Source organism: Nycticebus coucang, chromosome 13, assembly GCF_027406575.1.
Source record: "Nycticebus coucang isolate mNycCou1 chromosome 13, mNycCou1.pri, whole genome shotgun sequence".
NCBI lineage: Eukaryota > Metazoa > Chordata > Mammalia > Primates > Lorisidae > Nycticebus > Nycticebus coucang.
Genome location: NC_069792.1, coordinates 49,918,213 through 49,944,920, shown reverse-complemented (window position 1 = coordinate 49,944,920; position 26,708 = coordinate 49,918,213). Strand labels below are relative to the sequence as shown.

General features: G+C 42.9%; 1 pseudogene; it reads right to left on the bottom strand.

Moving 5' to 3' along the window:
- LOC128563384 (dnaJ homolog subfamily B member 14-like) lies at nucleotides 1–26,473 on the bottom strand (annotated as a pseudogene).
- Nucleotides 26,474–26,708: the final 235 nt, after the last annotated feature.

Here is a 26,708-nt window from a genome sequence, read left to right as displayed (position 1 = left end):
TTAATGTAGAAATTGGTGGTGAGTTTGTGAAGACTGGCAAAGTTTTGGATGCACTGCCATGGGTAACGGGAAAGACAGGACCACTGAAGATTGATGGCATTCCCAGTGAATTCGAACATCATGAATTACAGCTCCTGCCTTTTCTTCACTATCTCTCGGCTATTCAGAAACAGGGAGTGAAAATATGGGCAGCTTCTCATAGGATGAAGGCTTTGATGGAAGGGTGCCTGGCCATGGACATTAGACTGGGGAGGGATAAGAGTGCTGGAAGTGGGCTGGCTACCTGGTACACAATACAGGATTAGAGGCTGCAAATTACTGTCTGCTCAACAAGCAGGTAGATGCAAAATGAATAAGCTGCAAGCAGCAGCATTTGGCAATTAAATAACATTAACACATTAGTGTTAAAGACAATCTCTACTTGCATCCACTTAACTCTTTGGCTTCCTCTAACCTGAATTTCTTTTTCTCCTAGCATGATATATGTCCACTGGCTCCCTCTTCCATAAACTTTTGCTTACTGGAAATCTCCTCACAAGCAATGCTTTCTTTATCTCACCTACCTCCAGGATAACATGCACCTTACCTGTCCAAATACTGGCCACATTTGGAACCAAGTTATCAATTAAGCATGTGATATTTTTATGTTCTTCACTTTCCAGTCAGGAAACCACACCATTAAGGTCTGTGTTTCCACAGCACATGAGCATGCCTCACATAACAGGTTCCTTACCACTAACTACCCTGTTCTTTACATTCCCCTTCAGCCAGCCCAGTATCCAGCACAGCAACAACCCCTCAACCACTCCCAACCACCCTCACTCACCTGTGTGATCCTCTGCTCACTGACTTTTTCTGAGACATTAGACCATTTTCTGTAATACATACCTATCTTTATCCTGCTCTACAGATATGGAACTCCTATCTTGTTTAATCATCTAAGGCAGGGGTTCTCAACCTTCCTGATGTTGTGAGCCATTAATACAGATCCTGTGGGTTGTGACACACAGGTTGAGAACTGCTCCACTAAGGGATATAAGACAGACAATGAGAGAGAAGGTGTGAGCTGCAATATAATTCCATGAAGGGCAACAGATGGGAAGCAGCCCATCTTCTCAAACTTCCTCAGACAGGGAAGAGGGTGTGGGGAGACATAATATTTCTTAATATTCCTGACAAAGCACACACTCTAGGTTCTCCAAAACCTCTGTCCCCAAGACAGCACAGAGAGAAGACATGACTTTAAGAACATTTATTGGGAAGAATCTCTTGATTCTTATTTTAAGGGAGTGAATTTTCCTCTCAGGAAATACAGTGAAGCAGGCAGACCCTGTAATCTCAGCTGTAGAGGGGGACACGAAGGCATCAGGCCAACTTGCAGCCTGCATGGGGTCATGCATGGGGCACAGGCTGTCTGTTGGCTATGGGTGGGAAATGGTTCTGACACAACAGGGGGCTACCCTTTTCCAGAGAATCTTCTTGCCCCTTCTGTTTTATGCTGCATTTAGAAATCCACTCCCAACAAAGAATCATTTACTTACTAATGTGGTGTTCAATAGGAGGCCAACCCTTCAGTGACAGGGATAGGGAAGACATGTGCTCCTAAAGATGTCCTCATGCATCTTGTCTACATTTCCATGATGGGTGCACAGAAGAGTCTGCCTGCCATTCTTAATTGTACGTTCTCTGTTCGCTCATGCTTTGTATAAAATGGAGATTTACTTAGAGCTCCCTGTCCTTCCTTTGCCCACAGGTGAGGAGGCAGGAAGAAGTAATCAAAGTTGGCAACTGAATTTTTAGTCCCAAACTGTTCTACGTGATTAGCTTCAGAGCTTCTTCTGGGTGGAGGCTCGGACATCCCACCTTCAGAATTGGTGTTCCTACCTGTTCCAGTTGTTTCAGACCTAGGCTCACTCTTGAGGGCCTTGAATTATTCCCTGATATTTTAGCCTTTTCCGAGAGTTAGACACAAACCCTTATCTGAAGACCTCTCTGAATAATTCATCAGATAATCTTTTAGGCCATTCCTCAGGCTAAGTTTCTGATCCATCTGAGCATCCTTGTTAAGTGAAGCATTTCTCAGCATCTTTCTTGGAAGCTTCCAGTTAGGCTGAATCCAAAATTCCTTTGTGATGCTGCTGCCCTGTTTTCTTCAGAAGCTCAGTGCTGAGAGAAAAATCTCACAAAAGGATGGGGGTTGGAATACAGACCTTGGAGGATGGGCTCGGCCATGTGAGGTTGGGAACCGGAGGACAACATTCTTCCTGGGATTTCTTGATCACAGAGCACAAACTGCTCTTCCTGTGACACATTCCAGACCAGATGGAAAATGTTAGATGGCATAACACGCTGTGCCTCATTGTGTGGTTTAAGAAAACACATTCCCAAGAACCTAATCTGGGCTAGGGAAACAGGTGATAGGACTGGGAGCCAGAATTGAAATTGGGTCTGAGACTGGATCTGACTCAGGATTAAGGATTGAGATGGGGCAGGGTCTGACACATGGAGAGAAGTTGGAGATGGTTAATTACTGGTTATCCTTGAGCTAGGAACATATTTGAGATTGAAGAACACAAATGTTGAGGAACAGCCACTTGATACTAGCACCACAAAGGGCAGAGACTCACCCTGCAGAGACAGGAAATGCCAGGAGAGCTGGATGTATTTTGCTCTATGTCATCCTCAAAGGTCTAAGGACACAGGAGCTGCTGTCCATATGCAGGTGCTCTGGTTTGCCTTTGATGGTTCACAGAGGAAGGAAATCTTCTGAGTCATGCTTGTTGGCAATTGATACTAATATTGTCCATGAAAAATTTACCATATTTTTCCATGTATACTGTGCAGCCAGGTTTTTGGCTGAAACATTCTGAAAACCCAACTAAATACTTGGCCAAAAGAGACACATGTGTTAAGGGCTAGCATTCCTCTGTAAACATTCAGATTGTGCTAACCTTCCGTAGCCACTCTGTCAAGGCTGCCCCTTCCCTTGGTCCTGGGAGCCATTCCCTTCTCACCACATCAGGGGCCACACACAAGTTTCCCACACATGTGGCCACCGGGTCAGGAGCTTGTGAGGTGCTCAATCCAAGGGCAGCCATGGTGGATCCCAAGATCTGCACAGGGCTCCCATTCTCATCTGTGCAGCAACACCATGGGCCACAGATTCTGCACCACAAGGCCAGGGCCTGCCTCGCCAGCCCCACCACAAACCCTTCCCTTGTTCATGGCACAAGGCGGAGGCCATACTGGCTCACTCCCACCAAATCTGGGATTCTCCTGGACTGGAGCCCCAGAAACACAGTAGGCCCAAAAAGTAAACCACAACAGCTCCTGGAGGCTCATTGGGCACCCCCACTCTTAAGCCATACTACCCACATATGATGCACATTCTTGTTTATCCCTAAAATTTGGGGCAAAAAGTTGCACATAATACACAGCAAAGTTTGGTAGCTGGGTGTCGGGCCTAAGTTGCTTTGGGAAAGAAACTGTTTTCTTTTCCTTTTCTTCCACATCATAAAATCACCACGGATTTAAACTTGTCTCTCCAAGAGGGCCAGAACATAAGACTTGGGCAGGGAGAGATAACCAGATGTTATAAGGTTGGCGGCAGGGTCTCCCACAAATGAAGTCTTAGAAGGTGAAGGGGAAGAAAGTCCGAGGATGGAGGCTCCTGCAGGAGAATTCTGACACTGCTTTCAGGGTTAGTACCTCTGATTGCTGGCACATAGGGGACGACTCATCAGCACGATCTGGGGAGAATGTCTCCAGAACAAGCTTCCTGAGATGGAAACATGTTCAGGTTGAGTCCCAGCTAAAGTGCCATCTGGTGGTGGTGAAGCAGGCAGGCCGTTGGTTCCTGATGATAAACATGGGCTACCAATGGAACCATTTTTTGGGATTAACTTGATAAGAGATTGACATCTCTTGAAAGGCAGAAATCAAAACCACTTGATGGTGTTCAGAGAGAAAGTCACCTCAGCTTAGAGAACAACATCTGCTCCCTGAGTGTCCCATGGTGGGAGATGAAGAAAGGAAAGTTGATGGGGTGCTGAATGTCTGCTGGGAATGTGGAATCCAACGGAGGAACAGGCAATGGGAACAGAGAGTGACTGAGTGGTGAGGGTGAAGTTGTCAAATGAAGGGGTTCTCAGGTCAGAAGAGAAAATGGAAGGTGGAGGTGAAGAAGGCTGGGACAGAGAGGCTGGTGTTAATTCTCCTAAAGGGTTTCTTGAGAGTGCAGAGGACAGAGTGGGTAAAGACTGTCTCACGGAAACCACAGCAGTGAATATGCCTGTGGAGGAAGCAGCATCTTCGGGGACTCCCAGGACACCAGTGGCTTGACTTAACAGTCATTCCACGGCACATCTCACAGTGGGTCTGGACACACGGCTGACAAATGTGGACAGTACCACGGCACTAGCCCGGGGGCTGCAGAAGACAAGAGGCACAAAGCTGCGGCCAGGACCACAGCAAGGAAAAGGGAGCCTACTCGTCTAGCAGGGTTGGGCTGCCTGAAGCCTGCTCCCCCTCAGCTCACCCCACCCGTGACTTCACAATACCCTCTGTGGCCTCCTCCCAACTCCATCACTCCCATCTCCATCCCATGTCTACCCCCTCCCATGACCATGGCAGGACACACTGAATACCTGAATTATATAGAGCATGCTTTCCAAAGGGGCCACGAAACACAGGGAAAGATTCATCACCTTTTCAGAGTAGAATTCAGCTTCCTTCACTCTTCTTTTTCTCTTTAGGTAACTCACCAAACCTGGGATCCTGGAGAGTAGGTGATATGTAAGGAAGATAGGAGCACAGGGATCATACTGGAGTCCCTTTAGGGGAGAACCTTGGGTTATTAAACACTGATGGCCCAAAATCGGCTGACAAGGTCAAATGATCAACAGTAATATTAGCAGATTCAAGTCTGTGTGGTTTCATTTATCCAGTAAATTACCCCACATGCTTCTGAAAACCACAACGTGAAGCTCAGACATCAGTGGTTACTTCAAAGAGGAAGCCAAGCACCCAGGAAGTCAAAATCCTGATATAGTCAGGAGACAGAAGGGCTGACTCCAATCCAACCTATAGTCTTTCCTGGACATCTCACATGGCCGCCTATTGGGGAAAACCCAGTGCCCAGGTCAGTCACTGCTTCCTGTCTACAGATGGGAAAAGTGGAGACTCTGAGAAGTGTCTCATTGCTTAACATCTTCCTAGGAGCCTTCCTTGGAGGGCTCTCTTTTCCAACAGAGACTGTATCTAGCAACTGACAGCCTCTGAGAGCATGGACCTGGGGTATCACGGAAGTAACATGAAGGTTCATCATCGGAGAACTCGGTCAAATACACATGACCTTACCTTTCAATGTTCCACCTTCCTTTCCCCTGTTGGCTGCTGAGAAGAAAAGGTAAAGAAAGGGAGGCTGAGAGACTCTCTTCCCTCAGACCTCTTCCCTAAGAGGCTCAGACATTAATTAAGCAAGGATAATGTGCCTCTTCATTTTAACAAATAGAAATTTATTCCTCTTATCCAGTTTTAAAGGTGATAGAATATTTCCCATTTTTCTTCTCTGAGTAACTCAAGGGATGATTTTGTTGTGGAATCTCCACTTAGTGTTCTCAGAAGTCCTCTGCTTGGGGAGGACACAGAATCAGAAACCAACAGTCACATCTGCTCCCTCAGAGGACCCTGTATTCTGAGGACAGAGCTTGAATGGTCTGGACATTGCTGTCCTGATAAGCTCAACGTGAAGGAAAGGTTGGCTGAGTTATACCAAATATGGGAAAGCAACATCAAGTGTCACTTTATCCGTATGCCAATCTGGAATCACAAGGTCACGTGTTTGGGGATTTATCTGAGAAGTCCTCACCACACGCTGATAGGCAGCCTGAGAGCCTAAGGTGGAAGCCTTCATCCTCCTGAACCCCTAGGCCTATCCAACGTCTCTCCCTGGAGGAGTGATGCTCTATCACTCTCCAAGCCAGTTAGATTCATTTACAAATGTGCGAAAAGGAAGGGGAAACAGCAACAGAAAATCTCTCTTGGTTATTCCTTACCTTGTAGATGTCTAAGTTGTTCCAGAAGGTTGGTGAAAATGCTTTCAACACAAGGTAGCAGAGGTACAAAAAGAATAATCTGAAACAGAAGCAGAACTCAGCAAGGGCTCAGTATAGTTGTTCAGAAAACAGAGACTCTTCTGCACTGTCTGGAGAGTGGGGCTGCCTGAAGCAACTGAGTGCTGAGGGTGTTCAGGGTTGGCTGTAGCCCCAGGCCTGCATCACACAGCACAGGAGAGTCACAAAGGGGTTTTGAGGGTGGGGAGGTGACAACAGGAGGAGGGCAGCCACAGCCCCCACCCACCATCCCGCAGATCCTCTGCCCCTGTTGGGACTTCTGGGTCCCTGTTCCCTCCCCTGCCATCCCATTTTACAACTTCACCCTTTCTTCATACCATAAGTTTGCCTCAGGGAAATGTTCTGTTTGTTTTATCTGTAACCAGCTATTACCTGTCCCTCCTTTGGTTTGTGCAGCTTTTGATTTGGACATTCGAAGTCAGAAACAGCTGGAATTATTTTCCTCTTCCCAGACATTTATATTCTCAGGGTTACACAGATCCTCCAATCCGTGTTAGCTACAGAAATTTTATGCCTCACTCTAACCTAGATATAAAACCTAGTGTTCTATTATACTTACTTTAGTTTTATGAATGTTGAATAGAAAATGTTTTCAATTCAGCCTTTAGTGTTTTCAATCAGAGTAGCTGATTCCAATAAAACTAATAATGTATTATTCAACATTCCAAAACTAAAATAAGTATAAAATAAATGTATATAATTAAAACTTCAAGTGATATTAAGGGTAAATTTAGAGCACTTATTTTTCTGAAGTTAGTGAAACTTAAACTGTACAAGGACTAAAGACATTCTCTATACACGAACAAATGCACACACGCACCTACACATTCTTTGATGAATGAGTCCAATATTTTCAAATTCAGGAATCTATTCCCACTTATTACTTCAATCTTCAATTCATTATATTGATCATACATTTTTCTCTTACCCTGCCTAAGGAACAGATAGTCCCAGGCCTCTACATTAATTTCATTACAGGTCTTTGGCTCCCCCAAGCCAGGCGTAGGAGACAGTGTGATAAACTGTTGGCTCCCTCAGCCCATGCTGGAAAGGTAGGACCTAGGAGTGTGAAAGCCTTCAGGCAGAATCTGGCCTTGAGCAGCCTCACCTGAGTCTTCCATGGGTAATGTGAACCTGACCTTTCCCATAGTGAGGCTCTTCATGTCAGGTGTATATACTCCCTATTTTGCTCCACCTTTTTCCTATACCTTCTTTGTAAACTCTTTCTCAGATGATAGCTGTCCTCTGAACTGTCTCCCAACTTCTCATGTCTCTCTGAAACTCTAAAGGCCTTCACTTGCCAAGAGCTTTCACTCTGTCCTCACTTTGCTATGCATCCTCAATCAAATTTTCATTTAAGAAATATTTTCTTCTGGAAACTAGGAGACAAAGACATCGACATATTTGGGGTTCTGCCCTTGACTTCATAATGCAATTTTAGCAGTAAGTCCTACATAGGTCAAGATCTATTCAAATGCAGAAAGTTGGTTTCCCTACCCCCAGCATTGGTAACTGCCAAGTAACCTCTGGAACAAATCTGATACTGTGGGAAATAACTTCTCCCATACATTGCATTCTTGGCATTACAGTGCCTCACACTACAATGTGCACTAGTTGGCTATTCATAAAATCAAAAAGGGGACATAAAAACTAAAATGTCAATAATTCTGGAATTATTGTGCAGTTTGTTATACTCATATCATGGAATATTATGCATTTTCTTGTTGTATAGACAGAGTCACCAAGCCAGACTGGAGCAAAGTGGTACAATCATAGCTCACTGTAACATTAGACTCCTGGGTACAAGATACCCTCTTTCCTCAGCCTCTAAACTATCTGGAACTACAGTCATGCATCACCTCTAATTTTTGTAGAGATAGGGTCTTGCTATGTTGAACTGACCGGTTTTAAAATCATATGCTCAAACAATTCTTCTGCCTCAGCCTCACAAGAGATTACAGGCATGAGCCAGGTGCACCTGGCCTGGAATATTGTGTTAAATGAGATAATGAGAATATTTAAAATTTTCATTGTTTTAACTAAAACACAAAATACAAAATTAGATGAAAAACACAATATTGTTGTATATATTACACACACAAAGGTAGAAATGAATATTCCAACCACATGAATGGACCTGTTAATTAACATGATTAGGGTGATTATTTCATAATGAGGGCATATGTCAAACTACCAAGTTATATGCCCTAAATACACACAAATTTTACTTATCAATTATACATCAATAAAACTGGAGAAAATTCAAACTGAGAGACATTTTTACAAAATAAACGACTGGTTTTAAAATGGGCAAAAGATTAAAATAAATGCATCAAAAAAGATAACATTCAAATAATTAGCAAGTTTGCACTAAGGTAAGATGCTGAACCCCATTTCTCATCAGGAAACAGCAAATTAAAACTACAATGAGTACTACTGAATATTACTCATATAGTTAAAACAAAAACACTGACAATATTAAGTGTTGAGAAGAATGCAGAGTAACTGAAAATCTTGTACATTGCTAGTGGGAATTTATGTTGGTATAAATATTTTGGAAAATTGCTAGACAGTACCCTGTACCCTTTAACAGAGAATTTCTAGTGCTAGTGGTATACCCAAGAGAATTGAGTGCAATGACTCCCAAAAGACAGGTAAAAAATGTTCATAGCAACTTGACTCCATAGCACCACAAACCAAAAATATCCTAATAATGACGAAGGAAAACATAATTTTCAGTTTATTTTCATCATAGATATGAATAGATACACACTACACACACACACACACATATATTCATCTGAGTATACAAGTATAATAGGAGATAAGGTCCTTGTTTTTTGGATGTATCCTGATGATCACCTCTCATTTAGTGGCTCATCCTTTAACTCTCCTTATCACGAATTTTGCTGAACACGGTTCTGAATTTTGATAAGTTACAATCTATCATTTGTTATTGTGAGTGTCTATCTGTGTGTGTGTAGGTATGTCTTGTGTAAAAATCTTTGCATAGTCAAGAGGTGGAGCAAGATAGTCAAATAGAACCCTCCAGGAATTGTCCCCTTCAGGAACACCAAATTCAACAACTGTGCACACAGAAAAATACCTTTGTAAGAAACAAACAACAGACAAGCAATCACAGTACCTAGTTTTATTGTCATAACATAGAAAGAGTCACTGAAGAAGGTAGGAAAGGTGGTTTGCTTTGGCCACACAACATCACAACACTCCACTATCCCCCACCAGTGTCAGGCCAGTGCTGGGTGCAAAGAGAATCTATGTGCTTGGGGAAAGGAGGGCAAAGGACTGTGGGACTTCAAATTGGAACTCAGGGCCACCCTATCATACGGGAACACAACACAGGGCAGAATTCTTCTGGCACCCATGAAGGGAGCATTCACACCAGCTCCAGAAGGGAATCTTCCACCCCAGCATTAGGAAACTGAATTCTAGCTACTCCACCAGCAGCTCATAAAAGTGGCCTGAGGCCAGGAACACATGTGAAATGTAGTCAGTCCACAAGGACTGTGTTCCTTGGGCAAGTGTTAGTGCTGCTCTAGTCTTAGATACAATGGACTTGGGGTGCGCATAGCTGGAACACCAGCTCTGGTGACCAAGGGAGGGCTAGCATCTTTCCTCCTCAAAGTCCAGGTAGTGTGCCTCAGTGACAAGCTACTTTCAGTTGGGAAAAGGAAAGGGAAGAGTACAGTGAAATTTGTCATACACTTTGGCTGCCACCATAAAATCAAATGTCACACAGATGGAGTTCCTGATGGCAGACATTAGCTCCTGGATGACATTACTAGACATAACCCTGAACTACAAGGGAACATGCTTCCTGAAGGGAAGAACCCAGCCCTGGCAAAATTCACACTTTCTAACTAAAGAACACTTGGGCCTTGAATAAACACCAGGATACATAGTCTGGTGTGACCAGAGCAATCCCAGCAGTGGTGGCTGTGGGAAGAGCTTGCATCATCACTTTCCCAACTCCAAGCAGCCCAGCATAGAGAATGAGACTCATTCCATCTGGGGAAAAGTGAAGGAAGAGAGTGAGATGGTAATCTAGGGAATTCTCGCCAACCTTACCCAGGCCCACCAAGGCAGTACAACAGGAGGTTGCAAGACTCTTGGCATTTCTGTGCGTGAGCGCCCCCTAGTTTTGACATGGCTGCAGTGACCAAAGACTTAGCTCCAACACTCAATTCCATCTGAATACCAAAAACAATGGGTACAAATATACCCAGACTGTAAAGATTAGAATAAATACTGAACTCTTCAATGCCCAGACAACAATAAACATCCACAAGCATGAATAACATGCTGGAAAATAAGACCTCATCAAATGAACTAAATGAGTCACCACTCACCAATCCCAGAGGGATGGAGATGAATATCTTGGTATACCTCAAGGCCATGAAGATACTATCTTATGATTTTGTTTACAAGTATTATATTTTACCTGTTATATTTAGCTCTATGATCCATCTTAGATATTTTTCTGTGTGTTCGCTGCAATGTTAGAACAGGCTGTTGTTTATCTCCCTACAGATGTTCAATTATTTTACTTTTTTTTCCTCCAATGAATTGTCATGAAAGTTTTATTGTTAAATTAGCATACTGAGTAGAGAGGGGACTTACTTCTGGACTCTTGTATTTGTCCACAATGGTTTAATTAATACTACACTGTCTAAATTGATACAACACTACTTTAATTAAAATTCTTTAATTTTGAAGTCTGATATCATCACTTTACCAGCTGTGTTCTTTTCTTCAAAGATTGAGCTGTTGACTCCATAGTTCAGTCTAGTAATAAAAGACATTTAAAAATTTTCAGTATATTTACTATATTGATAAATAACAATATCTCTCCATTCATTTAGAGTCTTACATTTCTCAGCATTTTTCTTTTGGTTTTCAGTATGAAAATTTTTTTTCTCTCTTTTCTAGATCTTATCTAAATTTTGATGTTTTATGCTATTTTTTCTTTCATTTTGAAGTGTTTATATTTGATTTAAGGAAATACAATTTTGTATTTTTTACTTATATACATTTTTTTCAGATTTATATTTATTTATTTATTTATTTATTTATTTATTGTTGGGGATTCATTGAGGGTACAATAAGCCAGGTTACACTGATTGCATTTGTTAGGTAAAGTCCCTCTTGCAATCATGTCAGATTCACTTATTAATTCTCTACGTTGCTTGCAGATTCCTTAGGATACACAATTATGTCCTTTGTAATTAATAACACTTTCCATTATTCATTTCTTCTCCAATATTAATACCTTTAACTTATTGATCTTGTCTACTGGAAGTGTGGAGAAAAATTTCAAATAGAAGTGGTGCTTTCTTTTTCTGACCCCAGGAAGAAATTGTTCAATGTTCTACCATTAAGTATGATTTGCCTGAAGAATTTTTGTAGATACTCTTTATCAAATTAAGAAAATTTACTTTTATTTTTCAGTTTTATGAGCATTTTCACAATGAATGATTACTTAATTTTAACAAGTGTCTTTTTCTACCTCCTTGAGGTAATTCTTTTTCTCCTTTATATTAGTAATGTGGTGAATTGATTGATTTTCAAACATCAAACTCATGCCTGGAAAATACCCACATTGGTCACCAAATTCTCTTTCTGTTAGTTCTTACTGTGTCACAACTACCCACTTTCTCTGGCCTACAGAGGATGGATACAATGGAAGTTTTCAAAGATAATCGTAAAGTCTTTCTTGATGCTTTGACTGAAGGATGCTTTGCTCACTCTCCTAAGCTGGGGGTTATAATTAAAAGAGAGTGGACAAAATGAATATAAGTTACATATAATATTTCCATTTCCATTTTGGTCACAAAATACAAGAGGAGTTCTAATACTGCAAACTCATTTCAAGGGGCCAACACTAGGTCTGGGTCTCAATCAGCAGGTCGAACTGAATATTGTTGCTTCTCCCCAGCACTTGAGCTTACATAACAAATTCCGGATCTGGGCGAGTACACCCATGTAAATAAATTTGCACTCATGGCATTGTATTTTATACCACTTGGTCTTATACCCTTTTGTTTCCTTCTCTAATTTGGTCTTGTGTCTCTCAGGAGAGGGCTACAAGCTCTAGCCCTGCCTTGCTCTGGCTGCAACAGATTAAGTCATGGATGTTTACAATGTCACTTTCATGGGGACTTCTTTGTCTTGGTGAAAGGACCAATGCCTACTTATCTGACCTATAAGCAGGTATGCCTCTTGTAGGAAACTTATTTATACTGGCAGATGCTCTTGTGGCTCTTGTCTGACTGGTCTTAAGTTTATTCCTATTAAGATAACCACTCCCTAGGGGAGCCTTGTCCAGGATGAAAGTTAGGGCAGCGATATCAGCCAAGTGAGACACAGAGGGAGCAACATAAACAATATAAAAATATGAAACAACAAGTATTACTTATTTCCCCTTGAAGGAAGAGGAGAACCAGTTTGGGTCAATAGGGTGGTCCCAGGGATTGTGTGCACATCCAGCAGGAGGTGATCTGGAGAGAGATGGGCCTTTGGACTCAGGCCTTTATTGGTGTCCAGGGTATTACTCAAGCAGATTTCCCATGGGGAGCTCTAACAGATGGGATTAGAGCAAGCAGGTGCACATCCCATGGGGTCACACCATGACTTATATGTCACCGGGCACATCTGAACAGGCCATATGCAATTTCGGGGCCACTGGACTGAGTCAATATGTCCCAGAGAGAGGCGATAACCAGCAAAGGATTGTATAAAACGGTATCTGGACCAACCACGCTAAAGAACTGGGAAGAGGTGGAGAACAGAAAAAGTGTCAAGGGTAACTGTGTCCTGCTTCTGGTATGAGAATGTTGAACCTATATTCACAATGAATGCTGAGGAACATAAAATATAAAAATCTACTATATATCCTCAGAATTCCCTCCTACACATGCTCTTCTACTCCTGCTGCTGTAAATTGAAAACACTCTGTAGTTCCTTCCGTATATACGTGATCTTCCCCCAAAGCAGATACTGCTCCTGCTCTGTGTGCAATGCTGAGAACTAACTCAAGGGCCTAGACAGGCAATGAAGGGAGATATGGGTGGGATGTGAGGAGAATCACCTCAGCTTGTGAGCACTTGGGACAGGTGCTGTCACTGGAAGACTTTTCTTCTAACAGTGAGGTTAGACTCCCTAACACAGCAAAGGAACTTCCAGGAAGATGAGGGCCAAAGAGACAGGGGTTCCAAAGTTCTCAACATTGACTGTGAGTGTCCAATTTCCCATTCCTCCTTGGAGCAGCCCACATCTTCCCCTTCAAGCCTAATCTAGACATGAGCCCTGGCAGGATCCAGCACCAAAATGGAGTTATGAATCCAAATCCTCATGATCAGCCCCAGGACTTGTTTTTCATCCTGATCTGATCTACAAAGAAAGGCTTGACCCTTTCAAATTGCCCTAGAGGATTTCTTATTTTCCATGTGTGTGCTTGGTTGGCTTCAATATCTCCTTTCCCTATGCTAATTTTCAGAGCACCTAGAAGAAACCAGATAATATTACATTGTTTAGACTACTTAAGTTTTGACTAATCCAAATTGCCACACCTCTAGGATCTCACATCACTGTGCTGTGACCCTCACTTTGTCCTCAACCAGCACTGATGATCTTTTGAATACCCCTGCATTTCATCTATCACTCCTGAGCCATTCTCCAAGGAAGGAGACAATTCCTGCTATATTAAATGTTAAAATAACCCCATTCCATAATTCCATTTTTGAGGTTTTGATTAATGTATCCACTCCAGATACTATTTATCACAAGATCATTACAAGAAACAGAAGCATCCAAAGGATAATATAAGTGAAGTTTAAAAAAGTTACTACATACAAAGGCATGAGGGGGAGGGGAATGGAAACCACCAGGGATAGTGCAAAACCCTGAGGCTAGTAACACAAATGCCTTTGCACCCCAGACCTGACAGAACAACAGGAGGGGGAAGTTATCAAAGCCGAGAGCTAGACAGAGAAAGAGAGAGAGACAGACAGACAGACAGACAGACTGGTGTAAGGCCCGCTGCCTGTTACAAATGGTATTCTTACTTAAAGATGAAGCAGCCACAAATTAGTAGTTCCAAAATAAACTTCTCAACCTCGTTCTTTCCTCCAATCTCTGTTACAGTTCTTTGTTGAATAAACATAGCAGAAGGAAGAAAATAAGGCTGCCTATTGTTGACTCCATAGGGATCAACTTCCCATAGTGCAGGGCACAGAGGAAAGCAAAGACAAACTGATCTGGAGAAGCAAAGGGAAGCTGTCCAGCTCACCCCCAGTCAGTGCTATCTGCTGTGATCTGTGTAGCTTTTATTTCTAATTTCAAGTTAATGTGAGGGTACAAAACATATAGGTTAGGGGCGGTGCCTGTGGCTCAGTGAGTAGGGCACCAGCCCCATATGCCGAGGGTGGCGGGTTCAAACCCAGCCCCCGCCAAACTGCAACCAAAAAATAGCTGGGCGTTGTGGCGGGCGCCTGTAGTCCCAGCTGCTCGGGAGGCTGAGGCAAGAGAATCGCGTAAGCCCAAGAGTTAGAGGTTGCTGTGAGCCGTGTGATGTCACGGCACTCTACCTGAGGGCAGTACAGTGAGACTCTGTCTCTACAAAAAAAAAAAAAAAAAAAAAAACATATAGGTTAGAACATTTGCATTTGTCAGGGAGTCCCCTCTTATAGTTTTGTCCTACACCCAAAAGGTGTGCCATATACCCTTACATGGTGTCCACTAAGTGAGAGCACACCAATCCCCTCTCCTTCTCCCCTCTACCTTGTTTCTCCCTCCCCACAACCTGAATTGAATTGAATTATTCTCTTATGTCAGCTTGTAGCTGGTCTGTTGTTTATCTTTAAAGACTAGGCCCTCTCTAGTAAATGGATTTTGGGAATAAAAACAAAGTATAACTGTTCTTTGTAGCTTCAGAGGGCAGAGAGAATCATAAACTGAAAATCAGTTTTGAGGTCTGGTTCATTTGATTTGCTGTAATAAAATGTTAAGTTGATAAAATGCATAAAATCTTCTCTTATACGCTTTTGTGAAATATAAAGCATCCTGTTCTGTCACTCAAATATAAAAATGTCCTTGAAACCAAGTTTTTTCAAGAAATTTACATTTCAACTTTTGTTTCCATATTTTATAGAATGTAATCTCTAAGAGTTTGGGGGCATGTTAAACTGCTGGCCTCACTTATTAGTTCATGAATTACCCAAAACATGGTTTCAGAGGTTCACCTTCTTTAATGGTCTTAAGAGCCTTGGAATTTGGCCAGCACCTGTGGCTCAGTGCAGAAGGCACTGGACCCATAACCTTGGTGGTGGCAGGTTCGAACCCGGCCCCAGCCAAACTGCAACAAAAAAAACATTCGGGCATTCTGGGAGCCACCTGTAGTCCTAGCTATTTGGGAGGCTGAGGCAAGAGAATCGACTAAGCCCAGGAGTTGGAGGTTGCTCTGAGATCCGATGCCACCTCACTCTACCGAGGGTGATAAAAGTGAGATTCTGTCTCAAAAAACAAACAAACAAAAAAGCCTTTGAATTCAGTCCATTTTCCATGTGTACTTTAAGATAGACATCAACCTCAATAGACTTCTTATTTTAACTAAAATTATAAGGACTTTTATATTTCCTTCTATTTCTAGTATCTCTTTCTGTAACATCACATAGATCACAAATGTATGATTTGATGCAGTGACTTCTATTTTCAATAAGTTCTACCAGCAGATATCGAGTTCATAGTAGAATTAACCTACTTAAACCTTGATTTCTCTATTTATGAAGTACAAAGAAAAGCCATAACTTATGTTCCCTTTATGTGACATAAGAATTAGAATGTGCTTTTCCTTGGTTTCCTTTTCAGCCTTCAAATTCATGGTCTTTGTTGAATTATTCAAAAATGTAGGATATAGATTATGCACAATATGCAAATTGCTGCTGAGAAAATTATACTTTAAAAATATTTTCAGTATTTTTACTTAATTTTGTAAACACATGTACAGAAGTGTTAATGTAGCTGGGTATACAATAGTGAGTTGTGAGAATTTCCACCTAAAACTCTCATAATTCTTCAGTATTTTATGGCACTGGTGTTTTCTCAGGAGAAATCTCAAACCTTTTTGGTTTTCTATTTCTTTCTAAGTAGTCTATTATTCTCTGGCATTGACATTTTTATTCTGAAAATAAATTATTCCTAGACCTAAAATACCAAAATATCAAGAGGATGTGTGTATGGGGTTTTCATTAATATTCTCTCAAGTGTGGTGAGGCTTTCCATCTATGATGAGATTTTTGGATTCACTGTAATGTTTGATTCACTTAACTATAAATTTCATGTTTTCTATTTTTCAACTTGTTTTGTACTTTCTCTACGAATACTATTTTTCTTAAGTTAGAGTTCCATGTACTCACCATACCCAAGTTTCTTTCTTGTTTTAGACTCATTGTCATTTTAAACTTCCTTTAAGAAAGACTGTGAGTTTTGTCCTGTATATTACTAACATTTTTCTGAATTGCCAATTCTCTCTAAACTGATGATTGAAATCACTTTTTCTGCCTCTTACTTTTTGTCTGCTGTTTCCAGATCAATTTGATTTACATCTAAATTTCTTTTAACTCTGTCCCTGTTCTTAATGTGTTAAAAACATGATAGGGATAATTTCAAAACAATTTTCTGTTCCCTTTTTCAAAGTGCTTTTCAGGTAAATTTTCCTCCTATGGACTCATGCTATTGTTCCTATTTGCTTATTCTTCAAATATATTTCATAAATTCCTATTTATAACAAATCTTTCAGCGAGCTGGGAACTAACCATACCTAGGGTTCTCCAAAAGACAATTGAATCTAGCCTCTCTCATGTAAAGGAAATCCCTACATGTTCTCTGTTTAGGGGGAGGGGGGGGGTCAGGATTCCTTTTACAAGCTAATGAAAGCTATAGTCATGGTTCACAGAAAATATTTTTAAATATTTGAAGTTTAAAGAATCACTTTCTTACTGACATTTTCTCTGTCATTCCACAATTCCTTCTCTCTAGTGGGTGTCCAGGAAATAAAACAGAGACGTAATAACAAATTTTGATAAGGACACTGAAGGCAGACCGGATAGAAGATTTGGGTGAGTTATCCAACAATTATATAACTAGTGTGTTTTTTAATAGAATAATATTTAACATTTAGTAAGTGCTAACTCTGGGCCAGGCTCGATATTATGATTTTTCAGATATTAATTCAATTTGACCTTCATAACAACAGTTTCAGGATGCTGCTATTATTATCATTCCCATTTTACAACGAGTGATTACATCAAATAACTCTCCAAGGTTAGTTATAGGCAGTAAGTGGGAGAGCCTGAATTGAGGCCCAGCCAGAGCTCAGTCTTCATCATAGTCCTCTACACAAGGTACTGATCTCTTTATCACAAGAGGTGGTCAACCACATAGACTCATGACCACTCATCAGAGCTGTTGTAAAAGTGACACATACATAAAGTGGACTAGAGAATGTCTACACCCTTTTCATTTCCAAGAATCTAAACATTTTAGGAGACCTACAATTATCATGATACATAAAAGTATAAATATCATCTTAACCTTCAGGACAGACCCTAGATGAAAAGATGAAAGGTAATTCTCTTCTGCTACCATACATAACACCCGAAGCAAAGTCAGTGTGGGGTTAAAGAATGATCAGGAGCTCCAGTGTGCCATAGTTCTTGCTGGTCCCAGAGGGATATTCTCAATTTTGTGATGGAAAGCAGGAGAGAGGGGGCCCATGTATGAGAGAAGAGGTTCAGCCCACACTCGGAACATGGAGAAGCTCTACAGGAAGTTCTCACTATTCATACCTCCTTCTAGGAAATACTACGTGAGAGCCAGTGTCCCCTCTGAAGACAAGTAAAGAGCTGAGTCTTTTCTCAACATTTCCTCTGACTCTGGCCTGAATGAAGACCGGGAGACCAAGTTTCATGATGCTTTATAACCTGCTGAGTAATTCTCCATTTTCAATATGCAATGTTACACCCTGATTCACTAAGAAGACAGCAGACTCCTCATCCTGAAGCTCCACCAAGGACAACTTCTTCATCATCTCTGCCCCATAGTTGTGAAGCTTGGGGTTCTTCCTTCTAAACCACTTAAGTCCCATTTCCCCTGTGAGTCCTGTTTCCCCTGCCTCAGGAATAGGGACTGGGAACCTGTCATCCAGTGTGGTGCCTCCAGAAAAAAGTGCTAGTAAGTGCTAGACCAGCTGGCTGTACACTTCTCATTGTGGAAGAAGAGTGGGCCAAGGGCCAGGACACTTTCTTTAAGCCTCTGGGGGCTATGCACATTGGAAAATAAATCCTTTATGACAGTGACATTAAGGGATAGATAGCCAGCAACTGCAACACATGCTCTATCTCCTTTGATCCTCACAACACTCCCAAGAGGTAAGTAGAATATTATATCTTCTATCATATTTAAAAATGGTGAATTGAGTTACCTAAAGTCACACCAAAAGCTACTGGCAAAATTTGGATGCCACATATTATCCTGACTCTAGTACCCAAATTCTCAAGACCAGATGGTAAAAATGTAGAGAAAGAGACAGGGAGACAGAGAGAGAGAGAGAGGGACACAGAGAGGACCATGCCCTTCTAATGCTTTTTACTGGGTTCTTGTCCATTAGAACAGGATCAGCAATGGGTTGGTGGGACATCGACATTTAAACCCTACTTTTCTGAAATACATGGCTATCTTTGGCCTGCTCTCCAGATACAGAAGACTTATCTTGTTTTGTGCTCTAGAGGATATAAAACAGACTATGAGGGAGAAGGTGTGGGCTACAACAGACGCCCAGGAAGGCAAAGAGATGGGAAACAGCCCATCTTCTCAAACTTCCTCAGGCAGGGAAGGGGATGTGGGGGCACATAATATCCATTCCTTCACAAGAGCTCCAGAGCACTGGCCAACTTTCGGAGGCCAAATAACTAATGTGAAGAAATGAACTAACTCCTACCTTTCCCGACACACTCTAGGTTCCCCAAAACTTATGGCCCCAGACAGCACAGAGAAAACACGTGGCTCTGAGAACATTTATTGGGAAGAATCTGTTGATTTTTATTTTAGGGGAGTAATTTTACTCTCAGGAATTGTAGGGAAGCAGAGAGACCTGGCATTCTCAGCAGTGCCAGTGGTGACCTAAGGCACTAAGCCAACTTGAAACATGCAGGGATTCATGGATGGGGCATTGGGGCACAGGATCTCTGTGGAGCATGTGTGGGGAGTGCTCCTAACACATTTGGGGCTGTCCTTTTCCAGAGGATCTTTTTGCCCCTTCTGTTTTCTTATGCATTTGGAAATCCCCTGCCAGACAGGAATCATTTCCTTTCTAAGGTGATGTCCAGGAGGAGCCCCTGTCTTCAGCGACAGGAAAAAGGAAGATGTGCTCCTAAGGATATCCTCACACATCTTGTCTATGCTTCCATGATACGGGCACAGAAGAGTCTTCCTGCCATTCTTTTTTTTTTTTTGCAGTTTTTGGCCAAGGCTGGGTTTGAACCTGCCACTTCCGGCATATGGGGCCGGCGTCCTACTCTTTTGAGCCACAGGCGCCACCAACTGCCTGCCATTCTTAATAGTCTATATATTGTCTGTTGGTTCATTCTTGGTATAAAAGGGAGATTGTATTAGGGCTGCCTGTCCTCCCTTTGCCCACATGTGAGGAGGCACGCAGGGATGATCCAAGCTGGGAACTGCATTTGTTGTTCCAAAATGTTCTTCATGAAAAGTTTCAGAACTTACGAGGTGTTGGAGATCCTACCTTCAGAATTTGTTGTTCCCACGTGTTTCAATTGTTTCAGACCTAGGCTCACTCTTGAGGGCCTTGAATTATTCCCTGACTTTCTAGCTCTTTCAGAGAATTAGACTCAGACCCTTGTCTGAAGACCTCTTTGTGTCACTCAACAAATGATCTTTTGGGCCATTCCTCAGGCTATGTTCCTCATCCTCCGAGTATGCTTGTTAAGTGGCAGCATTTCTGAGCAGCTCTCTTGGAAGCTTCCAATTTGGCGGAATCCAAAATTCTCTTGCTGAACATGGAGCCCAATTTTATTCAGAAGCACAGTGCTGAGAAAAAAATCTCCAGAAGGATTGGGTTGGAATATAGACCCTGGAGGTCTTCCTGAGTAATGTGAGATTACGAACTGGAGGACAAAAGTCTTCCTGGGATTTCATGATCACAGAGTGTAAACTCCACATAATTTCCTCTTCTTTCTCTGACACATTCCAGATCAGGTAGGAAATACCAGATGGCATAACACACTGAGCATCATTCTGGAGTTTATGAAAACACACTCCCAAGACCCTAATCTGGGATAGGGAACCAGGTGTTAGATTGGGAGTGGATTGAAATTGGGCCTGAGACTGGACCTGAGTGACAGTTAAGGACTGAGATTGGGCAGGGTTTGACACATGAGAGAAGTTGGAGATGGTTAATTACTGGGGATTCTTCATCTATGAGAGCATTTGAGATTGAAGGACACAGATGGTGAGGAATAGCTACCTGGGACAATTACCACAAAGGGCAGGGAGTCACCCTGCAGAGACAGGTGATGTCAGAACAGCTGGATGTCTTTTGTCTTTGTCATCATCAAAGGTCTTTGGACACAAGAGCTGCTGTCCATGTGCAGGTGCTCTGGTTTGCTTTTGCTGGTTAACAAAGGAAGGGAATCTGATGAGCCATGCTTGTTGGGAATGGATATTAACATTCTCCCTGAAGAATTTACCATATTTTGCCATGTATACTGTCCACTGAAGTTTTGGGGCCCAAACTTTCTGGAAAACACACCTCAGTTCTTAGCCAGAAGACACAAGTGGGAGGCTAACATTCCTCTGTAAACATGCAGATTGTGCCACCTTTCCACAGCCACCCACTCTGCAAAGGCTGCCCCTTCCCTCACTCCCAGGAGCCATTCTCTCATCATATCAGAGGCCGCATCAAGATTACCACATATGTGGCCACAGGGGCAGCAGCTTCTGAGATGCTCAAAACAAGGGCAGCTATCATGGTCTCGGGGATCTGTCCAAGGCTCGGGAACCCCTCTGTGCAGAGCTCCAAACTGCCTCTGCGCAGGGCTTCCAACAGGCTCTGTGCAGCAACACCTTGGGCCACAGACTCCACCCCTCAAGGCCAAGGCCTGCCTCACCAGCCTCACCACAGCCCCCTCCCTTGGTCATGGCACTAGGGGGAGGCCACGCTGGCTCACTCACACCAAATCTGGGATTCTCCTGGACCGGAGCCCCATACACCCAGCACACCCAAAAGGAAAAGCACAACACTCCAGGAGGTCCATTGGGCCCCACACTACCAAGTCATAGTACCCACATATGATGCACATCCTTGTTTATCCCACAAAATTTGGGCACAAAGCTGTTCATTATACATGGGAGATTTGGTATTTGGGAGTCTGGCCTAAGTTGCTTTGGGAAAGATCCCATTTTCTTTTCATTTTCCTTCCACATCATGAAATCACTCGTTTTTAACTTGTCTCTCCAAGAGGGCCATAAAATCAGAGTTCGGAAGAAAGAGGTAACCAGATGTCAAAATGTTGGTTGCAGGGTCTCCCACAAATGATGTCTCAGAAGGTGAAGGGGAAGAAACTCCGATGATGCAGGCTGCCACAAAATTCTGACACTGCTAGGCTTGGAGGATCAGTGTCTGTGATTGCTGGGAAATAGTGGACATCTCATCAGCACCATCTGGAGGGAACATCTCCAGAACAAGCTTTGGTGGATGGAAAAAGATTTAGTTGAGTCACAACTAAAGTCCCATCTGGTGGCAGGTGGGTGGCGCCTGATGATGAACATGGGAATCAGTGGGACCACTGCCTGGGATAAACTTGGCAAGAGGTTGACAACTCAGGAAAGGCAAGAATTAAATAACTTTGCAGTGTTCATAGAGAAAGTCACCTCTGATCCGAGAACAACATCTGCTCCTTGAGTGTCACATGGTGTGAGAAGAGGAAAGGCAAGCAGCTGAGGTGCAGAATGTCCACTGGGAATGTGGAAACCAAGAGAGGAACAGGCTCTGGGAGCAGAAGTGACTGAGTGGTGAGGGTGAAGTAAAGTCACATAAGGGGGTCCTCAGACCAGGAGAGAGAATGGTGGGTAGAGGTGAAGAAGGCTTGGCAGAGGGGCTGGTGTTAATTCTCCTGGAGGGCTTGCTGAAAATGCAGAGAACAGAGTGGGTGAAGATGTTCCCTACTTTCCATGTTTTCTCACGCAAAACAGGGGAGTGAACAGGCCTGCAGAAGGAGCAGGATCTTCAGGGACTAACAGGACACCAGAGGCTTGACTTCAGCAGTTGTTCCATGACACATCTCACAGGGCATCTGGACACAGAGCTGATGAATGTGGACAGTATCACGATGCTGGCCTGGGGGCAGCAGAAGACAGGAGGTACAAAGCTGTGGCCAAGATCGGGACTAGGAAAGGGAAGCCTAGTGCCTAGCAGGGTGGGGACACCTGAAGCCTGCTCTGCCCACCTCGCAGCACACATGACTTCACAGTACCTTCTGTGGCCTCCTTGGAAGAGCCAAGGACGGCCCTCTCATCCCCATCCTATGTCTACCCCTTCCAAAACCATGGAAGAAGGAACTGAATCCCTGAAATGTATAATATGCTTTCCAAAGCGTTCAGGAAACACACAGAAAGATTCATCACCTTTTCAGAGTAGAATTCAGCTTCCTTCACTGTTCTGCTTCTCTTTAGATAATTCTCCAAACCTGGGAAACCAGGAGATTGGGTGATATGTAAGAAAGATAGGAGCACAGCAATAATACTTGAGTCCCTGTTGGGGACACCCCTGGGTTATTAAACTCTGATAGACCCCAAAACAGCTGACAAGATCAAATGGTCATCAGTAATATTAACAAGGTTCCCATCTATATAGTTTCATTTATGAAGTACATTACCCCAACTGCTGCTCAAAACCACCTCGTGAAGCTCAGAAGGTTGTTGAAAATGCTTTCAACACAAGTTAGCAGAGGTACAAAAGGAACAACCCCAAACTACTCAGAAAGGAGAGGTAAGGTTTGATATTCCAGAAAGCCCAGGCAGAGCTCAGCCAGGGTTCAGTATGATCGTTCAGAAAACAGACTCCTCTGCACTGTCTATAGAGGGGGGCTGCCTGAAGCAACTGAGTGCTGAGGGTGCCCATACTTGGCTGTAGCCCCAGGCCTGCATCACACAGCACAGGAGCATCACAAAGGGGTTTTTAGGGTGAGGAGAGGACAATGGGAGGAGGACAGCCACAGCACCCCCCACAGCAATCCCAGCAGACCCTTATGCCCTCCCTCCATCCCGTTTTACCACTTCACCCTTTCTTCATATCATATGTTTGCCCCAGTGAAATGTTTTGCTTGTTTTATCTATAACCCAGCTGTTACCTGACTCCCCCTTTGCTTTGTGGAACCTTTGACTTGGGCCTCTGAAACAGTGCCAGCCCCATACACCATAGCTGGCGAGTTTGAGCCCAGTCCAGGCCTGCCAAACAACAATGACAACTACAAACAAGAAATAGCTGGGAGTTGTGGTGGGCGGCTGTAGTCCAAGATACTTGGGAGGCTGAGGCAAGAGAATGGCTTAAGCCCAAAAGTTTGAGGTTGCAGTTAGCTGTAATGACATGGCACCCTATGGAGCATAACACAATGAGACTCCGTACAAATTACTTTTACTTCAATCTTCCCTTCTTTATATTGATCATACTTTTTTTCTAATCCTATCTAAATGACAGATAGTCCCACCCCTCTATATTAATTTCAGAACAGGTCTGTGGCATCCCCAAGCCAGGTCACAGTGTGATAAACTGTGGATTCCCTAAGCCCACACTGGCAAGGTAGGACCTAGGAGTATCAAAGCCTTCAGGCAAAATCTGAGTCTCACCTGAGTCTTCCACAGGCCATGTGAATGTGACCTTTCCTAAATTCCTTGGCACACACACAAAGCTTGAGGAGATGAATTCTATATAATCACCCCCGCAAATGCTCAAATTTCAACTAGTATGCCAGACTTTATTCAAGCTCTTCATGTCAAGTGTATATAAGCCCAATATTCCTCCACCTTTTTCCTATACCTTCTTTATAAACTCTTTATCATATGATAGCTGTCCTCTGAACTGTCTCCCAACTTCTCAAGTCTCTCCTAAACTCTGCAGCCCTTCACTTTCCAACAGTTTCAACTCTCTCCTCTCTTTGATGTGTATCCTCAATCAAGTTTTCATTTAAGAAATATTTCCTTCTGGAAACTAGGAGAAACACTGGGGTCTCTGCCCTTGACCTCATAATGCAGGTTAAGCAGTAAGACCCACATTGTTCAAGAGCTATGCAAATGCAGAGAAGAGGTTTTCCTACCCCCAGCATCTGTAATTGCCAAGTGATCTCAGGAACAAATCAGATACTGTGGGGCATAAATGCTCGCACACATCATGTTCCTTCTTCACAATGGCATTATACTGTCTCAGGGATGTGCATTACTTGGCTATTCTTAAAAACAAAAAGGGGAGAAAAAATAAAATTTCAACAACTGTGGAATTATTTTACAATTTACTATACTAATATCATGGAGTATTATACATTTTGTTTTTATAGACAGAGTCACTCACCCAAGCTGGAGTGAAGTGGTACAACCATAGCTCACTACAACCTCAGAATCCTGGGTTCAAGAGATCCTCCTGTCTTGACCTTTGAACTATCTGAGACTACAAGCATGCATCACCTCTGATTTTTGTAGATATGGGATCTTGCTCTGTAGCTCTGGCTTGTTTTAAACTCCTGGTCTCAAGCAATCCTCTTGCCTCAGCCTCCCAAGGGATTACAGGAATGAAGCATGTGTTTCTGGCCTGGAATATTATATTCAGTGAGATGATGAGAATATTTAAATTTTTAAGTGTATTAACTTAACTGGTTAACATAGCCTTCCTGGCATTTTCTTAATTATTGTGTTAAGACATTTATATTCTACATTTAGTGAGTTTCACATGTACTGTGTAAGATGCACCATAGGTGTGGTCCCACCAATTACCCTGCCTCCGGCCATCCTCCACTTTTCCCTCTGCTCCCTTTCCCTTTTTCCCTTTCCCATATTCTTAGGCTACAATTGGATTATAGCTTTCATAGGAAAGCTATAAATTAGTTTCATAGTAGGGATGAGTACATGGATACTTGAGCAATTGGACACGTTTTCTTCCATTCTTGAGGAAGAAATGGATACTTGAGCAATTGGACATGTTTTCTTCCATTCTTTGCTAAGAAGAATATGTTCCAGCTCCATCCATGTTAACATTAAAGAGGTAAATTCTCCATCTTTTTTAAGCCTGCATAATATCCCATGGTGTACCTTCTGTAATAACATTCCTTTATATTCATTTTTAAGGTCCTTATCGACATAATAAACAACACACAAATTTTCTGTCTACATTTTAATCCCTGGTCCAGATCTGGGATATAAGGAATAATGAGGATTAGAGACCATCAATTGGCTTAATAATGACACAAGGATCAATACAATAATGGGCATCAGCTGGATAAACAGAAAAACCTCCATCTCTTCTTTTTTCCTCTCTTTCATGGCCACTATGTTGATGTTGATGTTGCTGTTAATGGCTGTAACCAGCCCGTCCATTTGAAAATGAATGTACACTACAGGAAGGAAATCCACCACCAAAAAATATATTAAACAAGTCTTCTGGAGTTCTATCAACTTGACAACCTCTATGGAAATTAAATCTCCCATTGTTTGGGTGATTACAAGCTTGTTCTTCATTGCCTGTGAGGTCGTATTGTTTTCTTTTTTCTGGATTGCTTAAAACAGCATAAGCGTTTCCAATCTTTTTAAAAGCATCTGTTGCTCCAGGTGCATGGTTTTTGTCTGGATGAAACTTCAAAGCAAGCTTTCTATAAGCCCTTTTTAAATCTACATCACCAGCATCTTCATAACTCCAACTACTTCATAGTAATTTTTCCATTTGTTTATGCTGAGAACTCCATCTATTTGGTCTTTGGTACAGCCTTTTCTACCTTCATCACTACCAGATGTGCTGTCCTTTGTGCAATTAGGCTTGCTTTGATCATCACCTCCTGATGATTTTCGGCAAGGAGCGCTATTTCCAGCTGTGCTTCTGTTTTTCATAATTATTTCCAATACTGCGTGCCGAGGGCAATGGATGGAGCTTCTCGGCTCCCGCAGGAAGCGCGGGGCCTTCTAGCGGTGCCAGCGTTCCGGGCCTCTCAGGCGATCCTGAGCGATTTCTCTACCTCATCCCGGTTCCCCTCCATGGCCTGCGGCTTCTTTTGTTTCCTCCCGTAGCGCGGCTATCAGGGGCAGAAGCCATCCAGTGGAGAGGAAAGGCGGGTGGCAGAGGCGTGCAGCTGCAAGCGAGGAGGAGCGCAGGGGACCGCGGGGCGGCTGGCCTCCTCACCGCGGCCTCCCTGCCCCGCGCCAGCCGCTTCCCTCACGCCAGGACCGCGCTCTCAGGCCGGCATCCGAGCCCACCCGTCGGTCAGTTCACGCTGACCCCCG